At 45.8% G+C, this 27371-nt stretch overlaps 1 protein-coding gene and 1 long non-coding RNA gene across 17 annotated transcripts in view; one reads left to right on the top strand and one right to left on the bottom strand.

The window, feature by feature from the left end:
- Positions 1-27371, bottom strand: part of LOC138815266 (hepatoma-derived growth factor-related protein 2-like) — a 256847-nt gene that overhangs the window by 172012 nt on the left and 57464 nt on the right. The gene's annotated exons all lie outside the window — the stretch shown is intronic.
- On the top strand, positions 1254-26250 carry LOC138815301 (uncharacterized). 2 transcript variants are annotated; one of them, XR_011368280.1, is made up of 3 exons: positions 1254-1544; positions 6532-6687; positions 25980-26250. It is a non-coding gene; the product is annotated as an uncharacterized lncRNA (long non-coding RNA). The 2 variants fall into 2 exon arrangements; XR_011368281.1 differs by lacking the exon at positions 1254-1544 and adding an exon at positions 1749-2064.

Here is a 27371-nt window from a genome sequence, read left to right as displayed (position 1 = left end):
CATGTTGGGTATATACTCTGTATTCTGTAGATACTAAATGATTGAATAAACAGATTTCAAGCTTTCACATTATACCCACCCTTCTTCCTTCCTTCATTCCTTGTCTTTTTTTTGCAAGTCCTGGGGCTTGAACTCAGGGCCTGGGCACTGTCCCTGAGCTTCTTTTGTTCAAGGATGGCACTCTACCACTTGAGCCAGAGCACCATTTTTGGCTTTTTCCGTTTTTGTGGGACTGAGGTAGCAAACCCAGGGCTTCATGTATGCTAGGCAAGTACTCTGCCACTAAGTCACATTCCCAGCCCTGAACTAATTTTTCATTTAAAAATGTACATTTACCATTTGTTCTTGCTACACATTTTTATAATGCTATTAAAACTTACATAAGAAATTACAAAATATTATTTAGAGCTTGTAAAAAGCTCTACTGTTACTAGCTTTATGTATTTTTCCATTATTTTTGTAAATGTTGGAGCAGGTTAATTCTTTTTTCTTTCCTTAAGCCTCTTTCTTTTGAAGCAATTATCCTTTTTCTAGCCAAAGTATTAGGAAACAGACAATCTTCCTTTTAAATCTAAATGACTAAACTCAAACCAATTAAGATTTCAGAGACACAAGAATCAAGGAGGTTTTAATCTCAACTTATATTTGCATTTATGACCATTGCCTCTCCAGAGGGAGAGCTGGGGAAAGTCGACCCCTACACCTTGCTTTCAGGTTGAAGACAATCGACACGGAATAGTTTAACATAAAAGGCTTTTTTTGTGTTAAACACCTTTTTGGAAAGGAGCATACAATCATTAATCAAAATCCTGCCAATTTGCATTGTTCATTGGGGAATAGGCTTTCAAAAGCCAAGGAACAAAAGAGGATTTGGTTTTCCAATCTCCCCAAAGCAGCGGCAGATTGTGAAGCAGCTAACAAGAGAAATCAGAGTACTGTACACATTATCTAGGTGTGTGTATACGAGAGAGATCGAGATCTGTTACACACTATTTATAACAGGAGCACCAACAGATGCACTGAATCCACCTGCATGCTCCCAACCCCTTTGATCTCCCCACCCCAAACTGGGATACAAAGAGGATGGGAGGAGGGGACTAGAGCGAGAGAAATGCAGCCACCTATGCAGCAGCCCCCCAGAGAAGTCCCTGGAGGTCCTGCGCCCCCCCCCCAGCACTGGGGTGGGGTTTGGGGCGCCCCCAGGCTCGCCTGCTGGGGTAAAGGTGCAGGAGCTGGGTTCTGGCTTCGGTGATGTTTACTCAGTAGGCTGGCAAAAGGGCTGAGGAGCGGGAAGCTGCGCTCCCATTAGGATCAGGAGTCTCTGTGACCCGAGAACCCCCTGCGGAGCCAAGGCAGTGTGAGCATGAAGGCAGGCTTGGGGAGGAGGAGAGCCTAGTGCCGGATCACCCGTGCGCACCTTGTGCAGGTGCATCGGTGCCTCCTCCCTCTCCTTTCCCCTCCACAGCAACAGTGCATGCGCCTGTCTAGGCGAAGGCAAAGCTGAAGCGGGTGAGCTCTCCCAATCAGAGCCCGGCATTCTCCGAGTACGTATCCTGGAGCTGCCCGCACTGGGCAGCGGGAAGCGGGAAGCTAGAGGCTGGTGGCAGGCGGCGGGAGCAGAGGGCAGGCCCCACGGCTGGTGGGGGGGCGGGACGTGAGACTTGGGCATAGCCTGGAAGGCCCGAGAAAGTCCTAGGAGCTGTGTGTGAGGGAAGTTCCTTCTTTGCTCAGCCCCCAGAAGTGGGGGCTGCGGGGGGCGGGGTATTCCCCCTCCCTCTCCAGGCTCCTAGAGGCCCTCAGGTTCCAACAGTTTTCATTTGGGGCCTCCTACTCGGAGGCTGGGAGCTGCCTCTGGGGTCTAAGGACCTCTGGACCACAACGCCCCCAGAGGTAAAGGGTTCGACTGGGACGGGAGGTGTGGAGCGGAGCCGTGGGGGGAACGGGGGTCCCCGGGCTGGTTTGGGCCGCTGCGGGGCCCCATCGTTAGCCGGGACAAGCCTTCCCAGCCAGTCCTGGCCCACTGCAGCTAGATCTCGGAGGAGCATCCTAGGAAGAGAAGAGCAGGTAGGACTCCGCCTCCCCACAGTCAGCCCCTAGGGGCATAGCCACGCCATTCACTCATTCGTTCATTCCTCATCATTTGTCATTCATTTGTCAGCCTTTTGACCTTTTGGCTGATATTTCACGTTTTTAGGCCAAACTATTTTATTAGTCTATTACTCTTGAACATTTTGTGTTTGTGGTAGACTTTACTTTTTTTTTTTTTCAGGTTGTGGGGCATGAACCCTAGGCCTGGTCACTGTCCCTCAGCTCTTCAGCTCAAGGCTAGTACTCTAGCACTTGAGCCACAGAGCCAATTCCAGCGTTTTCTGCTTATGTGGTGCTTAGGAATTGAACCCCAGGGCCTAATGCATGCAAGGCAAGCGCTCTACCAATGAGCCACCTTCCCAGCCTGGAGACTTAGTTCTTGGTACTGTGTTGTGTCTTCTCCTTAGTCTCTTTATTTGAATAATTTTTTTAAATCCCCAGTGGTCCTTTCTGAGGCTTGCTTAGTGGGAGCAGAGACAGAGCACACTGGTATTTTGTTCCTCTTTTTAGTCTTCAGGATGTATTTTTTTCTTTTTTCTTTTTGTTGGCCATGATACTTGAGCTCCAGGCCAGTGCGCTGTCCCTGAGCTCTTCAGCTCAAGGCTAGGGCTTTCTACCACTTGAGCCACAATGCCACTTCTAGCCTTTTCTGTTTATGTGTTGCTGATAAATCGAACCCAGGGCCTCATGCATGTGAGGCAAGCACTCTATGGCCAAGTCACCTTCCCAGCCCCTTCAGGATGTCTTTGTACGTTCAAAATGTCAATAATTATTTCATTATTTCTTTCCCCTTCAACAAATCACTTCAAGTTTTACCTGTTCCCTTTCTTAATCAGGAATAATGTTTTTCAGAGTTCTAGGTTAAGTAATAAAAACTGAAGGACAGGAACTTGATATGGCTGCTGGATGGGTGGGTTGGTAGTACAGAGTGATGGGAGGGGTGACTGATCAAGACTCAGTGTACAAACAAATGTACATGTAAAACTATAACCCTTTTGTAGAATCATTAGAAGATAAAAATGAAAAAAAATTAATAACAAAAACCCATTGTCTTCTTAGAATATTAGATTTCTGTGAATAGACGTTCTCGTGGTTTATTAGTATTTGCATATATTTGGATGCTGTGAATTATTTTCTCTCTGTTTAGTATATTTACCCAGAGATTCCTTAATACTGAAGTAAGGTAAATTGGCTCTATATAAGTTGAAGTATCTCCTATAGAAGAGGTTTCTAGGAAGTAGGCAGGCTAAAGCAAGTGACAAGTTCTCTTTCCTTCTTCCTTTTTTTTTTCTTTTGTCAGTTGTGGGGCTTGCACTCTGGGCTTGGGCACTGCCCCTCAAGGCGAGTACTATACCACTTGAGCTACAGCGCTACGTCTTGTTTTCTGTATGTTTATTGGAGATAAGAGTCTCATGGCCTTTCCTGACCAGGCTGGCTTTGAACTATTCAGCCTCCTGAGTAGCTAGGATTACAGGCGTGAGCCACCAGCACCTGGCTCCTTCTTCCTTTTATCTTTTTGCAAGAAGGCCTTTGAAAATTACCGTAGATTATATTATTAAAAGGTAATTTATAAAGAAGGCCTTTTGTACACATTAGTAAAAAAGATTTTTATAGAGATATCTCTATGATCAAGAGAGTTAATCATTATTGTTCTTTTCTATGTTGGTATTGGGCTTGAACTCAGGGCCTGTTGCTCTTACTTAGCTTTCTTGTTCATATATGGACCTCTACCACTTGAGCCTTGGCCCTACCTTTTTTGCTGTTTTTTTAATTGAAAGACCCCAGACTCACTGGGATGCTTTCTTCAACGGGAGGGCACCCCAAGAACCAAGACTCCAAACCAGCAGATGCAACAAGCAAGAGGATTTTATTAGGCGTTTGCGCAAACGGTCTCCCTGTCGAAGGCAGACTGGAAGCCCCGAGCAGAGGTTACAGGCACTTTTAAAGACAAAAACCACAGGATTAGCATAAGACCCCAGGCTCCCCAGGATTGGCTCAGCTCTGCACAGGAAGTTTTGTAACACTTGTTGAAAACTAGTTGGTTCCCTAAGGGGGGGGGGGAGGCTTCTCTGGAGGGGAGTCCACATAGTTACAGGCTCCCTAGTTTGCTGGGCTCGCCAGATGGTCTTTATTTTGAGCCCCCTTGCTGAGAGTTTCTAAACAGGGCGTTAGAAGAACATATCTATGTTTGCAGACCCTGTCCCTGGGCCGGCCTGCATCTGGACTTTGTAACTTTTTAACTTATTTCTGGGAGGGGAAGAGTCAGTGTTAGCGCAAGCAGGTTTACAGAAGCAGAATTAGCAGTTAGCATATTAAAATGGACATGGCCCATATAGTAAAATGGACATAGCCCCAATTTCAATCTTTCATTTATTATTATTTTTTTGAGATGCAGTCTCAAAGACTTCTGACCAGGATGGTTTTAAATTTTAATTGTCCTCTTATCAGTGAGCCACCAGTGTCAGCTGAATTTTCTTGCTTTTGTTTTTTATTTTTGTTTATCAGTGAGAGTTTACCTGTCGAGAGAGATAACTGTAGTTTTCTTTCCCAGGACTTGCTGAATTAAAAAAAAAAGGGGGCATTTTAAATTGTATATTTTATTGGATTGTTAGCTTTTCAAAAAAATTTTTAGGGCTAGGAAGGTGGCTCAGTGGTAGAGCACTTGCTTTGCATCCCTGAGGCCCTGGGTTCGATTTCTCAGCACCACATAAGCAAAATGAAAAAAGATGGAAGTGGCGCTGTGGCTCAAGTGGTAGAGCACGAGCCTTGAGCTGAAGAGCTGAGGGGCAGTGCCCAGGCCCAGAGTTCAGGCCCCACGACCGGAAGAGCTGGCCCTCAGCTCTTTAGCTCAAGGCTAGTGCTCTACTACTTGATCCACAGCGCCACTTCCAGCTTTTTTCATTTTGCTTATGTGGTTCTGAGGAACAGAACCCAGGGTCTCATGCATGCAAGGCAAGTGCTCTACCACTGAGCCACCTTCCCAGCCCCTTTTTGTTTTATTTCTTTTTCATGTTTTTTTTTTTAATTTCTATTGAGGAACGCTGAATAAAAGAAACCACAAATCACCATTGGACCTTTTATTTGGGAGTGGTTTGGACTTTTCAGTTGCAATATAGTTTTACAACTATCTGGTTGGGCAGAGGGAGTAGGTGACTAATGCCTGTAATCTTAGCAATTCCTGAGGTTGAGATCTGACTCTCTTGGTTCAAATCCAGCCAGGAGACTTGTTACTCATCTACAATTAACCACTAAAACGGCTGGAAGTGCAGCTGTGCGTCAAGTGGTAGAGTGCTAACCTTGAGCCCGAAAACTCAGGCCTTGAGTTTTAGCTTCAGGACCAGAACCAACAAAACAAAACAAAAAACTTCATTAGGAGTAGCTGCTTGTTTTTTTTTTTTTTTTTTAAAGAAATAGAATTATCTGTCCTGCAGTTGGGTACTACATATTCCATTTCCAAGTTCAAACATAATTTGTTATTATTTTTCCACAATTATTATTTTTTGGATAACTTTTCTTATAAAATATTAAAAGTAAATACCTGTTCTTTCAAGAAGGATCATGTTTGTGGGGTTTTTTTTTTAATGTTTTCGTCATTTTTGCTTCCAATGCTTTTTTTGGTCCATTGTGGGGCTTAACCTTGGGTACTGGGTGCTGTCCCTGAACTCTTTTGGTCAAGGCTAGTGCTCTCCCTCTTTGAGCCACAGTGCTACTTCCAGTTTTTCTGGTAGTTATTTGGAGATAAAAGATTCTCATGGGACTGGGAAGTTGGCTCAATGGTAGAGTGCTTGCCTCACATGCATGAGGCCCTGGGTTTGATTCCTCAACACAACATAAGCAGAAAAAGCCAGAAGTGGCGCCATGGCTCAAGTAGTAGGGTGCTCGCTTTGAGCTGAAGAGCTGAGGGACAGCGCCCAGGCCCAGAATTCAGGCCCCACGACCAAAAAAAAAGTCACATGGACTTTGTTGCCCAGGATGGCTTTGAATTTTTATCTTCAGATCTCAGCCTCCTGATTAGCTAGGATTACAGGTGTGAGCCACCAGTGCCTGCTGCTTTATAAAAATAAACCCTTCTTTGAAAAAATCCCTTGTGGGGCTGGGAAGGTGGCTCAGTGGTAGAGCGCTTGCCTTGCATACATGAGGCCCTGGGTTCGATTCCTCAGCCCCACATAAGCAAAAAGTAAAAAGCTGGAAGTGGTGCTGTGGCTCAGGTGGTAGAGCGCTAGCCTTGAGCTGAAAAAGCTGAGGGACAGTGTCCAGGCCCAGAGTTCAGTCCCCACGACCGGACCAAAAAAAAAAAATAATAAAAAAAAATAAAAAATCCCTTGTTTGTTATACAATAATTTAAAAAAAATTAGCAACCAGCCTATAGATCCAAAGGAAAATAATCAGTTCTTTCAGGATTCAAATATAAACTTGCTGTTGTATTGTTTATTATATTAACAGACTTTAGTCCACCTAACCTGTAACACAGACATCTTGAACAATTTCAATCGCCAATAAAGAACTATATCATTAAGAAACAGTGGGGTATTTTTAAGGAGTTGCAAGACTTACCATGAGTGTAAACTCTTCAAATAGTGCCACTGGTGATACTCAAAGGTAAGCCTCCAGTCTCTTTTTTTTAGTTGAAAAATGCTATTCGTTGCAAGGAACAAGTAATTGTGACTGTCAGAGCTAATTGGAAGAATTTTGATGGAAGCATAAAGGAAGTAAAAATATCTTGAAATGGAGCAAACAGGATGATGGCTTATAAACATAGCTCTGGGTCCAGAGATTCTATAGGGATTATTATGCTTCTTTGTGAACTTTATTAACTCTGTGTATGTGAAGTTTGTCCTGAGACTAGAGCTTTGGTTGTTCTTTTCCATTACTCTAAATCTTTTACTTGTGTCTCTGCTTATTTCCACTTGGGTTTGGCCATTATTTCATTTTGCCATAATGTCTGTGATTCTAATTTCTCTTGTTCATCTCAGTAGCCCTAATTGCTTCTGCTTAAGCATTCTTTTAGTTTTAGCTCTACTGTTAATTGCTCTTGTACTTTATCTCTCAGTTTACATTTTGAGAAGATGCATTTAATTGCATCATTTGAAGGTAGAATGAGATTTTTTTTTCTGTTGGCCATGGGGCTTGAACTCTGGGCCTGGGTGCTGTCCCTCACCTCTTCAGCTCAAGGCTAATGCTCTACCACTTGAGCCACAGCACCACTTCTAGTTTTCTGGAGGTTTATTGGAGGTAAGAGTCTCATGGACTTTCCTGCTTGGCTGGCTTTGAACCGAGATCCTCAGATCTCAGCCTCCTGAATAGCAAGGATTACAGGTGTGAGCCATCAGCGCCCAGCTTGCTTCATCTTTTTTGTATCATAGATTCCTTTATACCTTTGAGTAAGGTGATTAATTTTAGTTCATTCACCTATGGTAGGTGGAGTACAGTATTCTAAGGTATTACAAAACTGGGCCCTTGAGGAGAATTTAACTTTCTATTAAATATAGTTTTAAAAAAGGTAAGTACAGAAATTGAACCTATATATGTAGAACTTTTTTTTGTCAGTCGTGGGACTTTGAACTCTGGGCCTGGGCGCTGTCCCTCAGCTCTTCAGCTCAAGACTAGTGCTCCACCACTTGAACCACAGCACCACTTCTGTTTTTTTGGTGGTTAATTGGAGATAAGAGTGTCATGGACTTTCTTGTCTGCACTGGATTTGAACCGTGGATTCTCAGATCTCAGCCTCCTGAGTAGCTAGGATTACAGGCGTGAGCCACTGGCACCTGGCTATGTAGAACTTTTATAGTCACATAACAGAAAAATTCTGCTAAATCTAAAATAATTGGGGATTATATTCTGTATATTTAATTCTGTTTTCAAAATAATTTATTTAAAAGATATTCTAGGGCCTGGGAAGGTGGCTAAGCAGTATATTGCTTGCCTTGCATTCATGAGGCCCTGGGTTCGATTCCTCAGCACCACATAAGCAGAAAAAAGCCAGAAGTGGCGCTGGGGCTCAAATGGTAAAGTGCTAGCTTTGAACTGAAGAGCTCAGGGACAGGGCCCAGGCCCAGAGTTCAGGCCCATGACCGAAAACAAACAAACAAACAAACAAACAAACAAATAAATAAATAAATAAAATCTTTTAAAAAAGATATTCTACAAGCCAGGTGCAAGTGGCTAATGTCTATTATCTTAGCTACTCAAGAGGCTGAGATCTGATAAATGTGGTTCAGAGTCAGCTTGGGAAGTCAAATCCATGAGACGTTTATTTATTTATATTCTTTATTTGTTTTAAATTTATTCTGTAAACACTGTATAGAGGAATTACAATTACATGGGCAAGATAATGAGTACATTTCTTTTTATTTTTTTGTTGGTCATGGGGCTTGAACTCTGGGCCTGGGCGCTGTCCCTCAGCTCTTCACCTCAAGGCGAGCGCTCTACCACTTGAGCTACAGTGCCACTTCCGGTTTTTTGGTGGTTTATTGGAGATAAGAGTCTCACAGTCTCTCCTGCAAGGGCTGGCTTTGAACCTCGATCCTCAGATCTCAGCCTCCTGACTAGCTAGGATTACAGGCGTGAGCCACCAGCGCCCGGCAATGAGTACATTTCTTATCAAGCATTGTAGCCTCCTCCTTTGTTTCCCCTTCCCATACCTTCCCAACCTCCCCCTACCCCGCCCAGTTAACCAGCAAAAAGCTGGAAGCAGAGGTATGGCTCAAGTAATATATTACCAGTGTGAGGAGGAGATTGCTGAGGGATGCTGAAAGGCCCTGAGTTTAAACCACAGTAATGGCAGATACAAACTGCAGAAGCATCATGAGGGTTGGGAGGGGATAGTCTTTTCTCATACTTAATTTGGCAAGGATAGATCTAGATGGTATACATGTTTGAATGTAATCCTACTTCTTAGAGTTTACTGCCAATAATATTTTGGGAAATATTTGTCCAGACTTTTTCCTACAAAAGTATTAATATATTAATGGTACAATAGTTCACATTAGTTTCATTCTTTTTTAGTTAGGAAAGGGAAAATGACTAGAAATCTTTCATATTATTAGTGGCTACAGTATTCTTCATAATTCTAGAATTTGAAAAAAAATTATTTAAACTACCAGTAACATATACATTTGTCTTTTAACAGATTCTAATTCATATCATGGAATATGTAGTATTTGTCTTCTTTCACTGGACATATTCTTGAGCTTTATCATGTTGTAGCCTGTATCAAAATGTTACTTCTTTTTTTTCTTTTTTTTTTTTGTCGGTCATGGGGCTTGAACTCTGGGCCTGGGCGCTGTCCCTCAGCTCTTCAGCTCAAGGCGAGCGCTCTACCACTTGAGCTACAGCGCCACTTCCGGTTTTCTGGTGGTTTATTGGAGATAGGAGTCTCACAGTCTTTCCTGCCCGGGCTGGCTTTGAACCGCGATCCTCAGATCTCAGCCTCCTGAGTAGCTAGGATTACAGGCGTGAGCCACCAGCGCCCGGCTAAAATGTTACTTCTTTTTATTGCTGAACATTCTATGGTATGGATATACTACATTTTGGTTATCTATTCAGTAGTTAGTAGGTGTTTGAGTTGTTTCCACTTTTTTTTTTTTTTTTTGTCAATTATGGGGCTTGAACTCTGGGCCTGAGCACTGTCCGTCAACTCTTAAGCTTGCTCTACCACTTGAGCTACAGCACCACTTTCGGTTTTCTGGTGGCTTATTGGAGATAAGAGTTTCATGGACTTTCCTACTGGGGCTGGCTTTGAACAGCGATCCTTAAATCTCAGCCTCCTGAGTAGCTAGGATTACAGGTGTGAGCCACCAGGCCTCTGCTTTGTTTCCACTTTTGACTTCTATGAACATTTGATACAATTCTTATGTCAGCAGGGGGCCTGTGGCTCACACCTGTGATCCTAGCAATTTGGGAGGCTGAGATCTGATGATCATGATTGGAAGCCAGCCTGGACAGGAAAAGCCATGAGATAACTCCAATAAGGCACCAGAAAACTGCAAGTGGAGCTGTGGCTCAAAGTGGTAGAGTTCTAGCCTTGAGCACAAAAAGCTCAGGGACAATGCCTAGGTCCTGAGTTCAAGGCCCATGACCATACCCCTCCCCCCAATCTTTATGTTGACATGTTCTTTCTCTTGTTGAGTTGATTCTTTTTTTTTTTTTTTTTTTGAGTCCAGTAGTGGGGCCTAAACTCTGGACTTGGGCGCTGTCCCTCAGCTCTTCATCTCAAGGCTAGCACTCTATCACTTGAGCCACAGTGCCACTCCTTTTTAGTCAATAAGCCTGGCATGGTGGTGCATATCTGTGATCCCATCTATGGTATAGCTTAAGTGGGAGGATGCCTGGCTTGAATGAGACTTGGAGTTTAAACAGTTCTCATTAGAGGAACTGTTATCTGTGCTGAGGTTTGAATTCAAGTCCTTATGCATGCTTAGCTGGCATTCTGCTGCTTGAGCCATGCCTCCAGACTGGCTTTTTTCTGGCTATTTTGGAGATGTTGTCTCTAGGACTTTCCTCCCCACGCTGGCTTCAAACCTTGATGATCTGGATCTTAACCTCCTGAATAGCTAGGATTTAGTGTGTGTCACTGGCACCTGGCTGGAGGGTCTCTCCCAACTCCATTGTCTGATATTTTTCAGCATTGAACACACATTGAATTATTTTCTTCAGAATGTCTACTTTTATTTCCTTTAATTATTTCTTTTCTTCCAGAAAGGCATTATAGGTTAAAATGACATATCATGGAGCCAAACTGTGAAGTATGAATTCAATTTGTCTAATATTAGTCCTGTTAAGTAGGGCAAATGACCTTATTTTCCTGATTTGTAAATCAGGGTCATAATGGTATCTCTCTAACAGGTATCTATCTAGCAGTGTTAAAAAGATTGAATTTATGAGGCTGGGACTGTGGCTTAATGGTTGAGTGTTTGCCTACCATGCATGAAGCCCTAGGTTTGATCCCTCAGCAGGTACCATATAAACGAAAAAGCCAGAAGTCGTACTGTGGTTCATGTGATAGAGTATTATCCTTGAGCAAAAGAAGCTCAGCGACAGTGCACATGCCCTGAGTTCAAGTCCTAGAACTGGCAAAGAAAGAAGATTAAATTTATATGTTTAAAATGCTTAGATGAGATTTTTCTCCCTCCCTCCCTCCCTCCCTCCCTTCCTTCTTCCTTCTTCCCTTCCTTCCCTCCCTCCCTCCCTCTCTCCTTCCCTCCCTCCCTTCCTGACTCCCTCCCTTCCTCCCTACCCTTCTTTCTCTCGTGCTTTCTTTTCTTTTCTTTTTCCATTGGTCATTGGTCATGTCTTGAACTCAGGACCTGGGAACTGTTCCTGAGCTTTTTTGTTCAAGGCCAGTACTCTACCACTTTGAGGCAGAGTTTCACTTCTAGTTTTTAGGTGGTTAATTGGAGATAAGCATCTCAGAGACCTTCCTTGTGGGGCTTGCTTTGAACTATTATTATCAGACCTCAGGCTCCTACGTAGTTAGGACTACAGAAGTGAACCACCGGTGCCTGGCTCAGATGAGTGTTTGTAAAGCAATATTGCTTTTTGTTAGCAATTTAGGTTATGGTTATTATTATTATTATTATAATTATTTGGTAGTGGGGTTTGAACTCAGGGCCTAGGTGCTGTCGTTGAGCTCTTTGCCTCAAAGCTAGTCCTCTACCACTTTAACATGGTGCCACTTTTGGCTTTTGAGTGGTTAATTGGAGATAAAAGTCTCCTGGTGACTTTTATGCCTGGGCTAACTTTGAACATGATCCTAAGATCTCAGCCTCCTAAGTAGCTAGGATTATAGGTGTGAGCCATCAGTGCCTGGTCTATAATCACATTTGATAATTCTTTCTATAGATTTTTTTTGTTTGGTCATGGGGCTTGAACTCTGGGCTTGAGAGCTGTCCCTGTGCTCTTCAGCACAAGGCAAAAGCTCTACCACTTGAGCCACAGCACCACTTCCTGTTTTCTAGTGGTTTATTGGAGATAAGAGTCTCACGGATTTACCTGCTCGGGCTGGCTTTGAACTGTGATCCTCAGATCTCAGCCTCCTGAGTAGCTAGGATTATATAAGGTGTGAGCCACCATTGCTGGGCTTCTATATCGACTTTTAACCTCAGTGGTCTTCTTCTTTTTTGTTGTTGTTGTTGTTGGTTGTGGCGCTTGAACTCTGGGCCTGGGCACTGTCCTTCAACTCTTCAGCTCAAAGCAAGCACTCTACCGCTTGAGCCACAAAAAAAAAAAAAAAGTAGCATCTCATTTTGTGTGAGTAAACAGAGGATTTTTTTTCTTTGGCGATCATGTGGCTTGAACTCTGGGCATGGGCGCTGTCCCTCAGCTTGTCCTGTGCAAGGCTAGCAATCTACTACTTGAGCCACAGTGCCACTTCTTGTAAACTGCTGATTTGAACTGTCAGAGCAGTGCTTCCTAGCCTCAGTTTTGTGTTGGTCTCTTGTGTAAGGTGTGTAAGGACCAAGGCCTTACCCAGTATTCCCACTTCCAGCTTTTCCTGTTGTCTGTCTGTAGAGGACTTTGTGTATTTATGAGTTTTTCCTGCCAAAAGTTTTTGCTTTTGTATCTTAGTCATTCTCTGGCCTCTGAAATCTCAGTCATATGAGTGTAGCTCATGAGGACAGCCATAATGTGTGAATTTGAAGACACTGTTCTTAATGGCTTGCTCAGCGAGTAGCATCTTTTGCAGTACAGCTCCAACCAGAAGTAATGGAACGCAGAGGGAGTCTAAGATCCAGACTGTTACAGAGAGGTTATTTCTCTAGATACAGACAAATGCATCTCTTGTCTGGGACTGAGACAATGTTCATTTTACAAGCTTTTCATATGATTTTGATTCCGATGACCCATGAGCCACTGTTTTGGAAAACAGTATCATTCCCCAAAGATCGCATGTAACAAGAGGGTATCAAAGGACCTCAAAGGAATTAGGGGCTCTAGTATTTATTTAGTACCAGTTTTCTTTTTTTTTTTCTTTTTGTCAGTGGTGGGGCTTGAACTCTGGGCCTCATTGACCCAAACTCTTCAGCTCAAGGGTAGGGCTCTGCCACTTGAGCCACAGTGCCACTTCCCATTTTCTGGTGTTTTTTGGGAGATAAGAGTCTCATGGACTTTCCTGCTCAGGCTGACTTTGAATGGTGATCCTCAGATTTTAGCTTCCTGAGTAGCTAGGATTAAAGGTGTGAGCCACTGGCACCAGGATACTTAGTGCCTGTTAGAACTCTGGCACTGAGGGCTGGGAAGGTGGCTCAGTGGTAGAGCGCTTGCCTTGCATGCCAGAGGCCCTGGGTTCGATTCCTCAGCACCACATACGCAAAAAGAAAAAAGCCGGAAGGGGTGCTGTGGCTCAAGTGGTAGAGTGCTAGCCTTGAGCTGAAGAGCTGAGGGACAGCGCCCAGGCCCAGAGTTCAGGCCCCACGACCGGACCCCCCCCCCCCAAAAAAAAGAACTCTGGCACTGAATTTGGCATGCAATAATCTTGTTACTTTAACTTGTGCAGATTCCATCCAGTGTCCTTTGGCTGAATTGACTTTTTAGGAAAACATTTTTTAAATTTTTTATCTTTATTGAAAAGATGATGATCTGGGGTATACACTTACATAAGTAAGGTAATGGATACATTTGTTTTTAAATAGTGTTAACCCATCCCTATTTCTCCATGTTACCCATCCCTAGTCCCCTTCCCCACAGTTGTAAGGTTCATTTCCAACTTAGTGCCAAGTGAGTATTAATGTTGCATTACTTCATCCTTTGTCCTGCTTTTTCTGTGATTCCCTTTCTTTTCCAAAGAATGAATAAATTTATATAAAAGACACAAGGTACAGAAAACTATAAGAGGAAAAAAATAATAACTACATACAAGATATGAAAAGAGCCTCTTCTTTCTGATTCCTGGAGTTCATGTTGTTATGTTTCATTATATGTGGTCCTATGCACTTAGCAATTTGGGGTATTGAGAGCTTGTTACAGAATATCATAGACATATTGTAGTTCTTACAAATGAGGCAAACCATGGGTCATTTTTAAAATTATTGTGAAAATGCTGTACAGAGGGGTTACAATTACATGGGCAGGGTAACGAGTACATTTCTTATCAAGAATTGTTGCCTCCTCCTTTTTCCCCTTCCCATCCCTACTTACCCCCACACCCCTACTCCCCCACCCCCACACCAGCCAAAGTTGTAAAGTGCATTTTTCAACATAACGACTTGTACATATCATTGTAGCAGTGGGTCCTCCTGTATCCAGAGTTAAATGATTTGTTTTTTCCTTTCCTCTTCACAAATTATACCAACATCAAATAGAGTGAAAGCAGGGGTTATACTGTGGGGGAGGGACGTACAAAGCAATAAAGAACTCATCTTATGTAACAATCCCAAGAAAGGAAAAAAAAAAACATTTGAATCCTTATCTTGGAGTCATTTTGCATAACATCAACTTTTCTGATCTTTTCTGCTCGTCTACCTCACCCCAGTTAAAATGGCTATAATCAGGAACTTTAATAACAACAGATGCTGGAGGGATGTGGACAGAAGGGAACCTTACTGCATTGTTGGTCTGGTGTAAACTTGTTCAACCACTTTGGAAAGCAGTATGGAGGTTCCTCAAAAGATTCCACATAGAGCTTCCCTATGACCCAGCAATCCCACTTTTGGGCATTTACCTAAATGATCACAAACAAGGACATTCTAAAGCTGCCATGGGTCATTTTTAAAATATATATTTATTGTAAGATACATGGGTCAATATTTAATAGAACCAGATCTCATAGACTATGAAATAATTCTCCTATAATCTATTAGTCTCAAATACCCAAGCACCTCTTTTTATTTATATAATACACATACTGAAATGAACTCCAAAGATATGGAAATAACTATCTTTTTTCTTAGTTTTTTTATTTATATGATGACTCTGTGTTCTTTACCTTATAGATAGTGTATTCACATGAACATCTGTGGAAAGGGAGGGGAGGGCATAGAATCTGAGGGAAAAGGGTGAAAAAGTATGGCAGTGGAGTGTACTAAACATGGATGAAAGCCAACTATGCAACTCGTGGGTGCAGATAGAAGAGAGGGAATGGGAGAGGATGAGGGAAACAGATGATACTCTATGTAAGGAAATGTATTTATTACCTGGTGAATGTAAATGTAATCCCACTGTATATCACCTCTAAATTAACAAAGTAAATAAAAAATGTAACCAATTGCAAATATTAAAAGGTGGCAAAAGCAAGGTTCATTTCTGTCATCCTTGCTACTCAGGATGCTGAGATCTGAGGATCACTTTTCAAAGCCAGCCTGGGCAGGAACGTCTGTGAGACTCTTCTGCAATTAGCCACCCAAAGAAGCTGAAAGTGGAGCTGTGGACTGAGTGGTAGAGCACTAGTCTTGAACACAAAAGCTCAGGAACAGCACCCATGCCCTGAATTCATGGCTCAGAACTCACACACACACACACACACACACACACACACACACACACACACACACACACAACATGGCAAGAAGTGTATCATTAGATTTTTTGGTGGGGCCACCACCCTGCTTTGACCATTTCATGGTCTCTTCAGGCTTCTGCTCTTCACCTCTTTGGACACTAGGTGGCAGTGCTCCCCCATAATAACCCAATGGCACCAAAGTTTAGGGGCTTTTCTGAAGTCTCTCCAGGTGGTTTGCTCATCCTTACATCACCCAGATATAGCAAGAATCCTGTCAAGATGGCTTAGTAAGAATCTCACCATCAAAACATGATTCACTTTAATATCTTCTTAAAGAAGATTTTTGAAGTTCTGTGCTAAGAGGAGCAAAGACCAAATATATTTCCATCTACCACCCGTCAATTCATCCATCCATCATCCATCTATCTACCCATCCATCCCTCATCCATCTCTCCACCATCTGTCCATCCACCCATCCATCCATCATTAATCCAATCCCATTTACTCATCAGTCATCCATAATCCATTCACCCATCCAATATCTACACATCATCCATCCACCCACCCAATCTATCCATCTATCATCCATGCTCATCCATCCACAATCCACCCATCCATCCATTCACCCACTCAATTCATCTATCATCCATCTTTCTACCCTCCATCCCTTATCCTCCTCTTTACCATCCGTTCATGCATCAATTCATCCTCCATCTGTCCACAATCCATCCATCCATCCATCCATCCATCCATCCATCCATCCATCCATCCATCCATCCATCCATCCATCCAAACTTGGAGCATTTCTTTTTCTCAGAAAAGTGCTATATGAATTTATTTTTTAGGTATAATATGTTAAAGATTCGTGTCATTTAGGAGAGAGCGTGTTGAACACTTCACATCCTCCGGGGAGATAATTGGTATCTCTCTAGGGACTGGTGGGGTGAAGGCTGGGGATGGTGGCAGGAAGCACTGGCACACCAGCAACAGTTTTAATTAAGTTTTTTTTTTTTTTTGGTCAGTTGTGGGGCTTGAACTCTGGGCATGGGGATTGTCCTTCAGCTATTCAGCTCAAGGTGAGCACTCTACCACTTGAGCTACAGCACCACTTCTGGCTTCCTGTTGTTTCATTGGAGTTAAGAGCTCACGGACTTTCCTGCCCGGACTGGCTTTGAAACGTGATCCTCAGATCTCAGCTTCCTGATTGGCTAGAATGAAAAGCTTGAACCACCAGTGCCCAGCTGCTATAGATACTTTTTCAGAAAGTCCTTGCAATTTTGCCCAGTGTCAGCCTCCGACTGAGATCCTTCTACCTATGTCTTCTCTGTAAATGGGATGACAGGTGTGCCCTGATGTGCTCAGCCCCTCTCCCCTTTTGCAGATGGGTTTCAGGAAGGAATCTAGACTCACTGCAGTCATGTCCTTGGCATGACCTTAACTAAGCTCTGCTTATCTTGCACCTCTGAATTTGGATTCACCATCCAGCCTTCTCTTCCCAGAGAGGTTGTTCTGTGAGGCTAGGTGAACCCTTAGGGGTTTGTTTATCCATGAGGAGTGCTGAGCTCCAGGTCACAGCACTGATCTCTAGGTGTATAGGTCCTGTCCTTGCTGGAGTTGGAGTAACACCATCTTGTAGCAAGTCATTACTTAGCTGTTGGACCAGGTGAACTGCAGCACACAAGACCTCCTTCCCTTGGCTGGATCCTGGGTGACAGCAAGCAGGGTGCAAGCAGGCCATCCCATATTCCACCTGCAGCTACTCTGCGGGCTTGACACTAGGTGGTGCTCTGACCTAGATTCTGTTAAAGACAGAGTTACAGGAGAATTTAGGGGTAGTAGTATATGTGTGTCTGTCTTCCAGGGTCCTCGTGATGACTCTCTGGGTGGTACAGGCTAGGGGCTCATAGCTGTCTCCTGCTCTGTAAGTAACCCCTACTAAGACGTCCAGTCTGCCCCTTTGGACCCAGCTCACAGGCCCCCAGCTCTGTGCAGAGCTTCCCAGGAAGTTCACACCACGGTCTGCCCTTCCACTGGCAATGCATACAGGGCCTTGGGCTTACCTGGATGGCCTTCCAAGTGGCTCTGTCCCGGGGCATCCTGAGGATCTGCTGAAGGTCAAACCCCCTGCCCAAGCTCAGGGCTACTCTCTGACTCACCAGGCTCCCTGGGAGAGAGACTGGCTGCCTCAGACCAGGCAGGCCCCAGGTTGTGGCCATGGCAGGGGGAAGGACCCAGCCACAGGGTAGAGGCCTGTGCTGCCTTCTTCACTGATGCCCCGAACACCTGGCTTCACCATTGCCTCTGGCCCAGCCCCATTTCCTCTGGGTGTTGTCCTGTCCCCTTTCTTCACCTTTGTGGTGGCACAAAACCATTCTTCCCGTCACCAGCATCACCAGTGAGGGGCATGTGACCTAAGCCCAGCCAATCACAGCACTCCAGCCCCTCTCAAGAGTGATTGGGGACTGGGAAGGTGGCTCAGTGGTAGAGTACTTGCCTAGCCTGCATGAGCCCTGGGTTCCATTCCTCAGCACCACATAAACAAACAATAAAAAGAGTGGTCCAGGAGGTGGGTGTGTGCCCAAGAGGAGCCAATAAGAATGCCTCTGCAGACCCAAGGTGGGCCAATGGGAATACCTCTTGTTCACCCATGGAGGGCCAATGGGCATTTCTCCTGCAGACCCAAGGAGGACCAATGGGAATGCTTCCTGCAGACCCAAGGAGGGCCAGTGGAAATGCCTCTGCAGACTCCAAAGCTCCTGCAAAGACAGTCTGGGATTCCAAACTGCTTGGTCCATGCTTGCCACGAGTCAGACCAGTGGCAGTTGGTGTCATGGCTGAGGTTTGAAGGTGGGAACTGAATCCCAAGTGAGGAGAGTGGGTCTGTGGTGTGTATTAATGGAACAGAGTTGGTCAGGTATGGCAGGAGGGCTCCTGAGGTTGAGGTTCACCTAGGTCCTGCTCTCTGATCTGGCATCTTCTGCCATGGCCTGGTGCAGCAAGTTTGCCCTTGACCTTGAATGCTGGAGAAAGAAACTTCCATGTCTTCTAAACCAGCCCACCTCATGTATCATCATGGTAGCTCGAACCACAGGAAACAGTCCCCAGCATCCGTAAGGGAAGTGTAGATAATGTGAACATAGAGCTGTAAAAAACCCTGGGGGAATCTCTGTCCAAGGGAGACTGGAGGAGAGGGAAGAAGACTGCTTTGTTCTCTGCCAAGCTCAGGCTGGACTTTCGGGGCCAGCACTCCTCTCCAAGGGTGGTCTGTGGAGCCATGGAACCTTCCAGCAGGGCTGGTGACAGTGGCCTTTAGATCCCCCCTCAGCTGAGGTCCTCTGGTGCCTGGGGGATGGGCCCCAGCTGCTTGACATCCTGGGAAATCTCAGCCTGCACTCAAATCCTAATTTATATCGCTGGGAAGGTAATTTATGCACTCATGTAAATTCCTTTTTACTGCTGAGTTTTGAGTAACAGGTGTGTAATTATTTCCAGCTTGCCTTTCAAGACAATTCTAAACCGCGGGCTGTTAAGACCTTAATATTCTTCAGGGTTGCCAGGGATGGTATTTTTCCTGGATCAAATTCATCCCCCCTGTTGGGGCTGACATTATTGGGTTACAAATTTTGCTTCAGGAGGCTGGAAGGCTTAGCCGTGCGTGTGCGTGTGCGTGTGCGTGTGCGTGTGCGTGTGCGTGTGCGTGTGCGTGTGTGGGTGGGTGTGTGTGTGTGTGGGTAGGTGGGTGGGTGGGTGGGTGTGTGGGTGGAACAGCCAAGGCTGGCCCTGGCCCTGTGTGTATTGCTATTTTTTATTTTTGCAGCCTGGTCTCTTCTTTATTGAGTCATGGATATTCCTTGCAGACCTACTATGAGCACAGTTCTACGAGGATTGTGTAACAAGTGCAGCAGCTAATGAACCTTAGGGAAGATTAGTTGTGGGCACAGAGGGATGGGGACGAGTCCTGAGGCTTGAACTCAGCGCCTGGGCACTGTCCCTGCAGCTCCTAGCCTGGCTGACCCTGGCTGATGTCTTGGCCTTGGGCTTCAGGGTTCTCAGCTGATAGTTGAAATGATATGGGCCCAGACAGTTGGCGTCCGGCCCTGCCCCGCTTCCCAGGAGCAGTGGGGCATGGGGCGTAGATGCTTGCCAAGGCAGCCCAGCTGGCTTCCAGACACCAGCTCTGCGGTGGGCTGGGCGTGGGCCACAAGACCCAGGTGCCCCTTGGGGAGTCTGGGCAAGGCCTGAGTCCCAGTCCCGAAAAGGCCCAGGGCTGACAGCTTGGCCAGCAGCCCCACACCATGGGCAGGCAGTGGAACCTGTAAGAGGCACGGCCTAGAGGCGGAAGTGATGGTATTGGAAAAGTGGCCTAGAGACCCCATGCATTTGAGTCGTGGCCTAGAGGGAGGAAGTAAGAGCATTGGGGTCTAGAGAAGAAAGTAAGGCCATAGGGGTGTGGCCTAGAGAAGGAAGGCTAATGGGGGCGTGGTCCACAGGGAGGAAGTGAGGTCATTGAAACTTGGCCGGGCAGGGGCTGTTAGGGGCCTGGCCCTGCTTTTCCTCTGTCTGTCTCCAGTGGGGGTGAAGCCATTTTGCCCCACCTGGTGATCTCCACCAGGTGTTCTACCCCTCCACAACCCAAAGCAACAGGGCCAAGTGGGCCAGAACAAAAAGAAACCTTTCATCCTGTAGGCCAATTGCCTCAGGTCTTATGTTACAGATGGGAGAATGAGGAGCACATGGGATAGCATTGGATCAGGGTGTGTTTTGGGATACACACATACAACATGCAAGCACACGCAAACACATGTATGCACACACAAGCATGCACACATGCACATGAGCATATATACATCCATATACACATGTGCACAGACACAAACACACATACAGTTCATGCACACACATGTACACACACGGAGGCTTGTTTCCTCCCGCCCCTCCCCCCATTTCCATGTTTCCCTTCAGCTCCTTGTCGGTTGCATTATCAGGAACTGCTTGATAAAGGAACTCTGGATGATGACAAAAATTGATTTCCAATTCCCTGCAGAATGAGTTCATCATCACAGTGGCACGAGCAATTTAGCTTAGACTCCAGGCCTGCCTGGGATTATAGCTCACACTGACAAGTCAAGCCCCTGGAGGGTTTTCCTGTGAAGCCCCAGGAGGATTTTGACAGGGAGGGGAAAGAGACATTCTCAGAGGGGTTTGTGTGGGGGTGTGGCCAGAAGGGCATTGCTGCTTCAGGGCCCCTCTGAGGCCACTGGTGGGAAGTAGTCTCCCAGGCTGCCTTCCATGGAGCTGTGGGAAGTTGAGTCCTGCTCAGCTTGATCACTCAAATGTGCAGCTGAGAGAGAAAGGATCAGTTTCTTCGGTATAGGAAGCCCTCAGATGGTGTCCGTGGAGGGTTAAAGGAGGTTTTCAGGAGTTTGGGAAGTGGCCTGCATGGCCTGGGCCACTGACTATGACAGGCCAGCTGATTGGTTGAGACCCCATCTCAAAGATAATTGGAGTGAAGAGAGCTTGGGTGTGGCATGAGGCCCTAAGTACAACCTCAGTATGGCCCGCAAAACATTTCAGACAAGCCCATTTAAATGTGTGTGTGTGTGTGTGTATATGTATGTGTGTGTGTGTGTGATTCTGCTCGCCCTGGTGCCCTGTAATCCTAGCTATGCAGGAGGCTGAGATCTGAGGATCGAAGTTCGAAGCCATCCTGGGCAAGTAAATCCATGAAGTTCTTATCTCCAAATAACCACCTAAAAGCCAGAAGTGAAGCTGTGGCTCAGGTGGTAGAACACTAACCTTGAGCAAAAAAAGTGAAGGGATAGCACCCAGGCTCTGAGTTCAAGCCCAAGGACCAGCCAAAAAGAAAAAAGAAAAATGACTAATTCTCATTGTGCATCAAGTGACAGTTGCTTCAAAGCCACTTTTGTTGGGCCCACAAATGAACTAAAAGTGGGGGCAGAGTCTCATACCTCTAACTCATGTTGTATGTGTCTCTGCTCTGAACCATTTTTCCAGCCATTGCTTTGCAATCACTTTAGGGTTCAGGAAGGACCAGACAAATTGATAATTTGACAAGGGATGAAGCCACCACTGAGGGCCAGCAGAGCTCCTCAGGACAGATCACCCCACAGGACACAGGATATGCTCATCCTGACCAGCTGAGACAGCCATCATGCCTCTCCAGAATCCACCAGAAACAAGGACCAGAATGATCACCACCTAGGCCACACAGGGACTGGTGGCCATTTTAACTTGGCATACCTTTGTCCTCAAGTCTCCTTATTTTTTATTTTTTGCCAGTCTTGGGGCTTGAACTCAGGGCCTGGGCACTGTCCTGGAGCTTCTTTTGCTAGTGTACTATAACTTGAGCCACAGCACTGCTTTTGTTTTTTTCTGTGTATGTGGTACTGAGGAATCAAGCCCAGGGCTTCATGCATGCTAGGCAAGCACCCTACCACTAAGCCACATTCCCAGCCAAAGTCTCCTTATTTAACTGAAGGCAAATGTCTGTACCCCAAAAATAGCTGATGATGTGCCCAAGCTGTTTTCCACCCCATCGCCACCATGGAAGAATTGTCCTTTACATGCCCCTCACCGTGTCCCTTTATTTGGAGTGGAGCTCTTGTGGTTTGGATCTGGGGTGTAAAACACTGGTTTCCAGAGGACAGCTAGCCCAAACCAATCAATGGGTGGGTGGATGGATTGGTGGTGATAGGCTCCCATCTTAGTAGCCAAGGTAGTGTGGTTGTGCCACCTTATTTGCAATGATTAGGTAGATGCATGATTGGAGATTACCACATAAATAGATACTATGATTGTAGCACCCAACATTCAACAGTTGGTACTCCATGTAACAAACTCCCTGCCCATGATGCAGGGGGTGAACATCTGCTTGGATCCCTCCCATCCTGCCACATGTGCCGATCTCTGGGGGCAGTGAGCAGTGAGCAGTGTCAGTGTCTGTCTATGTCTCAGGAGAGCCAAATTCCTAACTCCACCACCCTAGTGGCTGGAATTGCAAAATTACAGGATATATGCATATATATCTACATATATATGTATGTGCCATATACATATTTATGTATATATATACACATATATATGTGCGTATTTGAGCTTCAGTTTGTGGGAACAGCCAAGACCAGTTATTGGATGATGGAAGAGTTGTGTTGGGGGCAGGGCACCTATGGCACCTTCTTTGTCCTGTGGCCAGATATTCCCAGGGGCTGAGACCCCTACTGGGCTGTCACTTGGAGCCACTGCTGGTCTCCTTCCCATGGGGGATTCTGCAGGATGTTGTGCCCCTGTGTATGTACGTAGGGATGGCAGTCATGCTGTGGTCTCCTGCCACTCATTTATGCTCCTCTGAGCCTCCTTTCCCAGTGTGGAGAGCCTGAGAGAACTCGTTGAAGTCAAAGGCACTTGGACTAATGGCATAATTGCTCTCTGAAACCATTTGCAAAGTAATTATTGACTATTTTTAGGTTGATCTAGCTTTTTTTTTTTATCCCCACTAAGTAATGAAGCTTTGCTTGGGGTGATGGGGTGGGGAGCAATCATATACACACACACAGTTAGACAGAACAGAGGTCCACTCTTTGCCACCGTTTTCTTTTCTACCTGCTTTAATGCAATAGCAGAGATGAAACAGCACCCTCCCCGCCCCCCCAGCCCCAAGCCAGCGGGTGAGTGAATGGGCCCCTGGAGACCTCTGTGTTCTTAGCCCTGCTAAGGGACATTTTTGGTATTAAGATGCACTTTCAAGAAACAGCAGCTGGAGAACTTGCTGAGACTGGCAGTTCCTGTAAGGACAGGAGGTCCTTGAGGCCCCGAGGTTAGAGTAATGAAACCCAGGAATTTTCCAAGTTGCTCTCTTGAGACTCTCCCTCCCCCACCAGGGGGCTTCCTTCTTCCTCTACTCCTCATCCTTCTATGCCCTGAAATCCTGTCCTTCATTTGCTCGCTGCTCACAGCAAGCTAATGGAGACACATAGTACAGTATTCACATTTAAAACATGGTTATTAGTGCTCCATTAGGATAAATGAGGTCTGTGGAAAACCAGCCCATGCATTTCGGTGTCTGCTTAGTGTATCCATTGTGCCCGGATGGGGTCCTCGGAGCCACTGCCCGGGGAGAAGGGGTGAGCTCTGCCCAGAAGAAACTCCATGTGCAGGGGTTGGTGATGGGAACCAGGGTCACACAGGGGGGCTGAGACTGGGGTGAGCTTGGTGGTCAGAGCCCATGGCCGCAAACAGCTATCAAGGAAGATGGTCACCTTTTGGGGAATCAGAAGTGCTCTGACTGACCCATGGCAGTGGGTCAGGAGTTAGGAGAGTGTGGCCATGGAGTGACAGTGGGTATAGATTCTGGAGCACCGTGGCCATGGCAGTTGGTAGGCATCATCCTTCACAATGACCAGCAGGGCCCTGGCTCCTCACATCCGAAGAGCCAGGTGCAGCTGCTCATCACCTGACCCCTCTTGAGACCATGGATCACCACCTGACCTCTCCTAAGACCACGAACTGTCAGTCCACTTCTGAAGCCACCTTTGGCCAGTTCTGAACGTACTGGTGACCAGGCCCTGCTTTGCCTCTGCTTGCCTCCTCTCCTCCCGCCCTGATTCTTTCTGTTGAACCTAAAGCAAACATCTCTCTCCAAAGATGGCCGAAGACATACAGAAGAGCTGTCATTATCCATTACCTGACACAGACATCCCTTTTCTGCCCTTCGCTACATGTCTTTATTTGGCTCAGAGGAACTAGTGGCCCTATGGAATGTGGGGCTCCTGGTGCTGTGGTTGGGGGGCCCTGACTCTGGTTTAAGCACTGTGTGACCTTGGGAGATCCAGGGTCCAAAGTGACCTTCATACTTTATCCTTTCTCCTCCCTGGGAGCTCACGGAGCCGCTTGCTGATGGTGCTAGAATGGGCTCAGCCTGTCTCACTGCTTATGGTGACCCATCCTGAGGAAGAGGGGGGGGGGGAGGCAGGTCTGTGCTTGATAGCACTCACCAGAAATCCTAGCACTTGCAAGGCTGAGGCAGGAAGATCAAGAGTTCTAGGACAGTCTGGGCTACTTATGAAAGTCTGAAACATCCTTCTGTCAGGGAGTCAGCTGAGCCTGCCTCTGGTCTGAACTATACAGGATCCCTCAGTCACTGGAGCTTTCCTCCTCCTCCTCACCTCCCTTCTCCTGCTCTTTGTCCTCTTCCTCTTCTTCCTCCTTCTTTGTGCCAGTCCTGGTGCTTGAACACAAGGCCTGGGTGCTGCCCCTTAGTTATTTTTTTTTCATTTGGTCAAGGATGATGCTCTACCACTTGAGGCACAGTTCTACTTTCAGCTTTTTGGTGGTTAATTAGAGATAAGTGTCTCATGGACTTTCCTGCCTGGGCTGGCTTCAAACCGTGATCCTCATATTAAAGCCTGCTGAGTAGCTGGGATTACAGGTGTGAGTCACAGGTGCCCTGGCTGTGTTTTGACATCTTAATGGAGTTGGTAGAAGGGTACTAACTACTTTTTCTTCTGATTTCTGAGTTTGACACTTTTAATATTCATTAAAAATGATACGATTTCCTTGTTTCTGCATCTCTCCTGCCTCAGGGGGTCTATTTGCATTTGTAAAGTTCCAGAGTCCTTGGCAGGTTTCTTCCATTTGGAAATAAGGTGCCAGGACCGTTGTTGCCCTATGTAAGTCCCACATGTAGCCTCAGCTCTGAGTTATGACTCAACAGCTCCATAAGGAGTAGAAACAATTTATAATGATGAGATTTATCATGGAGATAAATGGCTACCACTTGTTAATGGTGAGATTGATTGCTGTAAAATTTATCTGCTCAGTGTCTTTTGTTAGTAAGGCCAGGGAGATTGCACAACTCTTAATCCCTTCTCAAAAAATCAAGCTGTCCCCTATCCTCAGTGAGGAGCCCAGGGGAGATGTCCAGGAAGAACATACATCGATCAAGACTTTCCAAGGGTACCTTAAGTTATTATTATTATATTGTGGTGGTACTAGGATTTGAACAGGGCCTCGCCTGCTCAGCAGATGCTCTACTTGAGCCATGTCCCAGTTCTTACTGCTTAGGTTAAGGATGGGGTGTTTACTTTTGAAATAGGGTCTCATGTTGCCAGGGCTGGTGTGAACTTCCTATTTGTATGATACTCCCACATGCATAGCTGCCACTACAACCTGCTTATTGATTGCAATTGTGTGTGTGTGTGTGTATCTGAGCTAGCTTTAAATTGTGAGCCTCCTGATCCCTGTCTTTCAAGTAGGAGCCAGATCCCACCCAGCTGTGACATCCTGGATGGATGAACCCATTGGTAGAGTCAGAGCCCTCACAATCCAATCACTTATCAAGGCCCTGCCTCCTGACAGTTCATTCAGCTATGATGTCTGGTGGATGAGCCCATAGGTGGAATCAGAACCTCTATGACCCAATCATTTCTCTCATCTCCAGATGGCAGCAAGCTTTCAACCCAGGAGCCTTTGGACCCTATTCATGCTTCCCAGATGAAGAAGATGACATAAAGGGATGGCAGAGATGTCTGGTTGCAGTCCTAATGCACCAGTTGATCAAATTAAGAGGACAACAGAGATAGGGACTCAGAGCTCTAAACCCAAGGAGTGGAAGGATCTATCCTGGAACCATCCACTAACAGATTTTGGCTGAGTGAGAAGTTAATGTCTGCAGTGCCTAGCTGCTTTTATTGGGGATAGAATCATGCATTTGGGGCTGTAATGGAGGTGGGGGGACCTATGGAAGATGAGGCATAGAAAACATTCCACCTGCACATTGCAAAGTTCGGGCCAATGGCTCCTCTTTCTCCTCTCACTGAGAGTCAGCCTTTGGATGGTTGGCTGGGGAAGGAATATCCAGTGTCACCAAAAGGCCAGAAAATCCCCAAGCCAAATCTCCTCTATCAGGTTGATTATTTTTCTTCCCATAACTAGTAGCAGGTATTTGGCTGTGTCCATTAAAAGCCATTTCATGTTCCCTTGACAAAGGAGATTTTTATTTAGTGCTGTAAGATCAATAATGAAGCATCTCATGTGAACTATTAAAATGGGAAATGTTTGCTGGGCTGACAATTGTGCTATCAATACATACCGAGTAATACATTGAGGACAGCCAAATGGACCAATAGCTCTTATGGAAAAGGCTTAGCAGGGCACCCTGGCTGGGACGCAGCTGCCGTGCTGGCCTTCGGGGCTGCATTTGGAAGAGTCCTCCATAGATCCCCAGCAGTCCTCCATCTCAAGTGGGGTGGGACATGGCTTTGGCTGCCTGAGCTGCTCACACGCATGTTTTCCATGTGGTGGAGAGCTGTGTAGAATAGACTCCTCTCCTTGCCTTCTCAGGGAGGCCTAGAGCAGTTTCACTCTGGACTGCAGTGTCCATCTTGGCCCATGCCCCTAGACATGATGTCCTGCCTTCCTGCCCCTGTGCTCAGTGCCTGGGACTCCAGACCTGCAGACCCTCTGCCCCCTAACTTCCCACCAGTCTGTCATTGACTTGCCTCTGAATCTATAGGTTTTGTCTCCTAATTCTTAATAAAATGTTTCCAGGACTTTTCCTCCACTTCTGTCTACTGAACACCATTTTTTGTAAACCCTCTTCTCTATCCTCCTCATCACCACTCCCACGTCCCCTCCCTCCTCTCCCAGTGATAGGGCTTGAGAAGTCCTAGCCCTGATTGTTTGGTCAACTTGACTGGATGGAGAAACTTGGGGGAGACTGGGGAGGCTCACTTCTGCCCATGTCAATGATGGATTTTGAAATGATCCAATCATATCAGGGTGATGATCGTGAATGGATTCATCAGATCATGATGTGATCAGTGTACATCTG

Source organism: Dipodomys merriami, unplaced genomic scaffold (genome assembly GCF_024711535.1).
Source record: "Dipodomys merriami isolate MVZ:Mamm:240054 unplaced genomic scaffold, mDipMer1.0.p SCAF_1084, whole genome shotgun sequence".
In the NCBI taxonomy this organism is placed as follows: domain Eukaryota; kingdom Metazoa; phylum Chordata; class Mammalia; order Rodentia; family Heteromyidae; genus Dipodomys; species Dipodomys merriami.
This window is presented reverse-complemented; position numbering and strand designations above follow the sequence as displayed.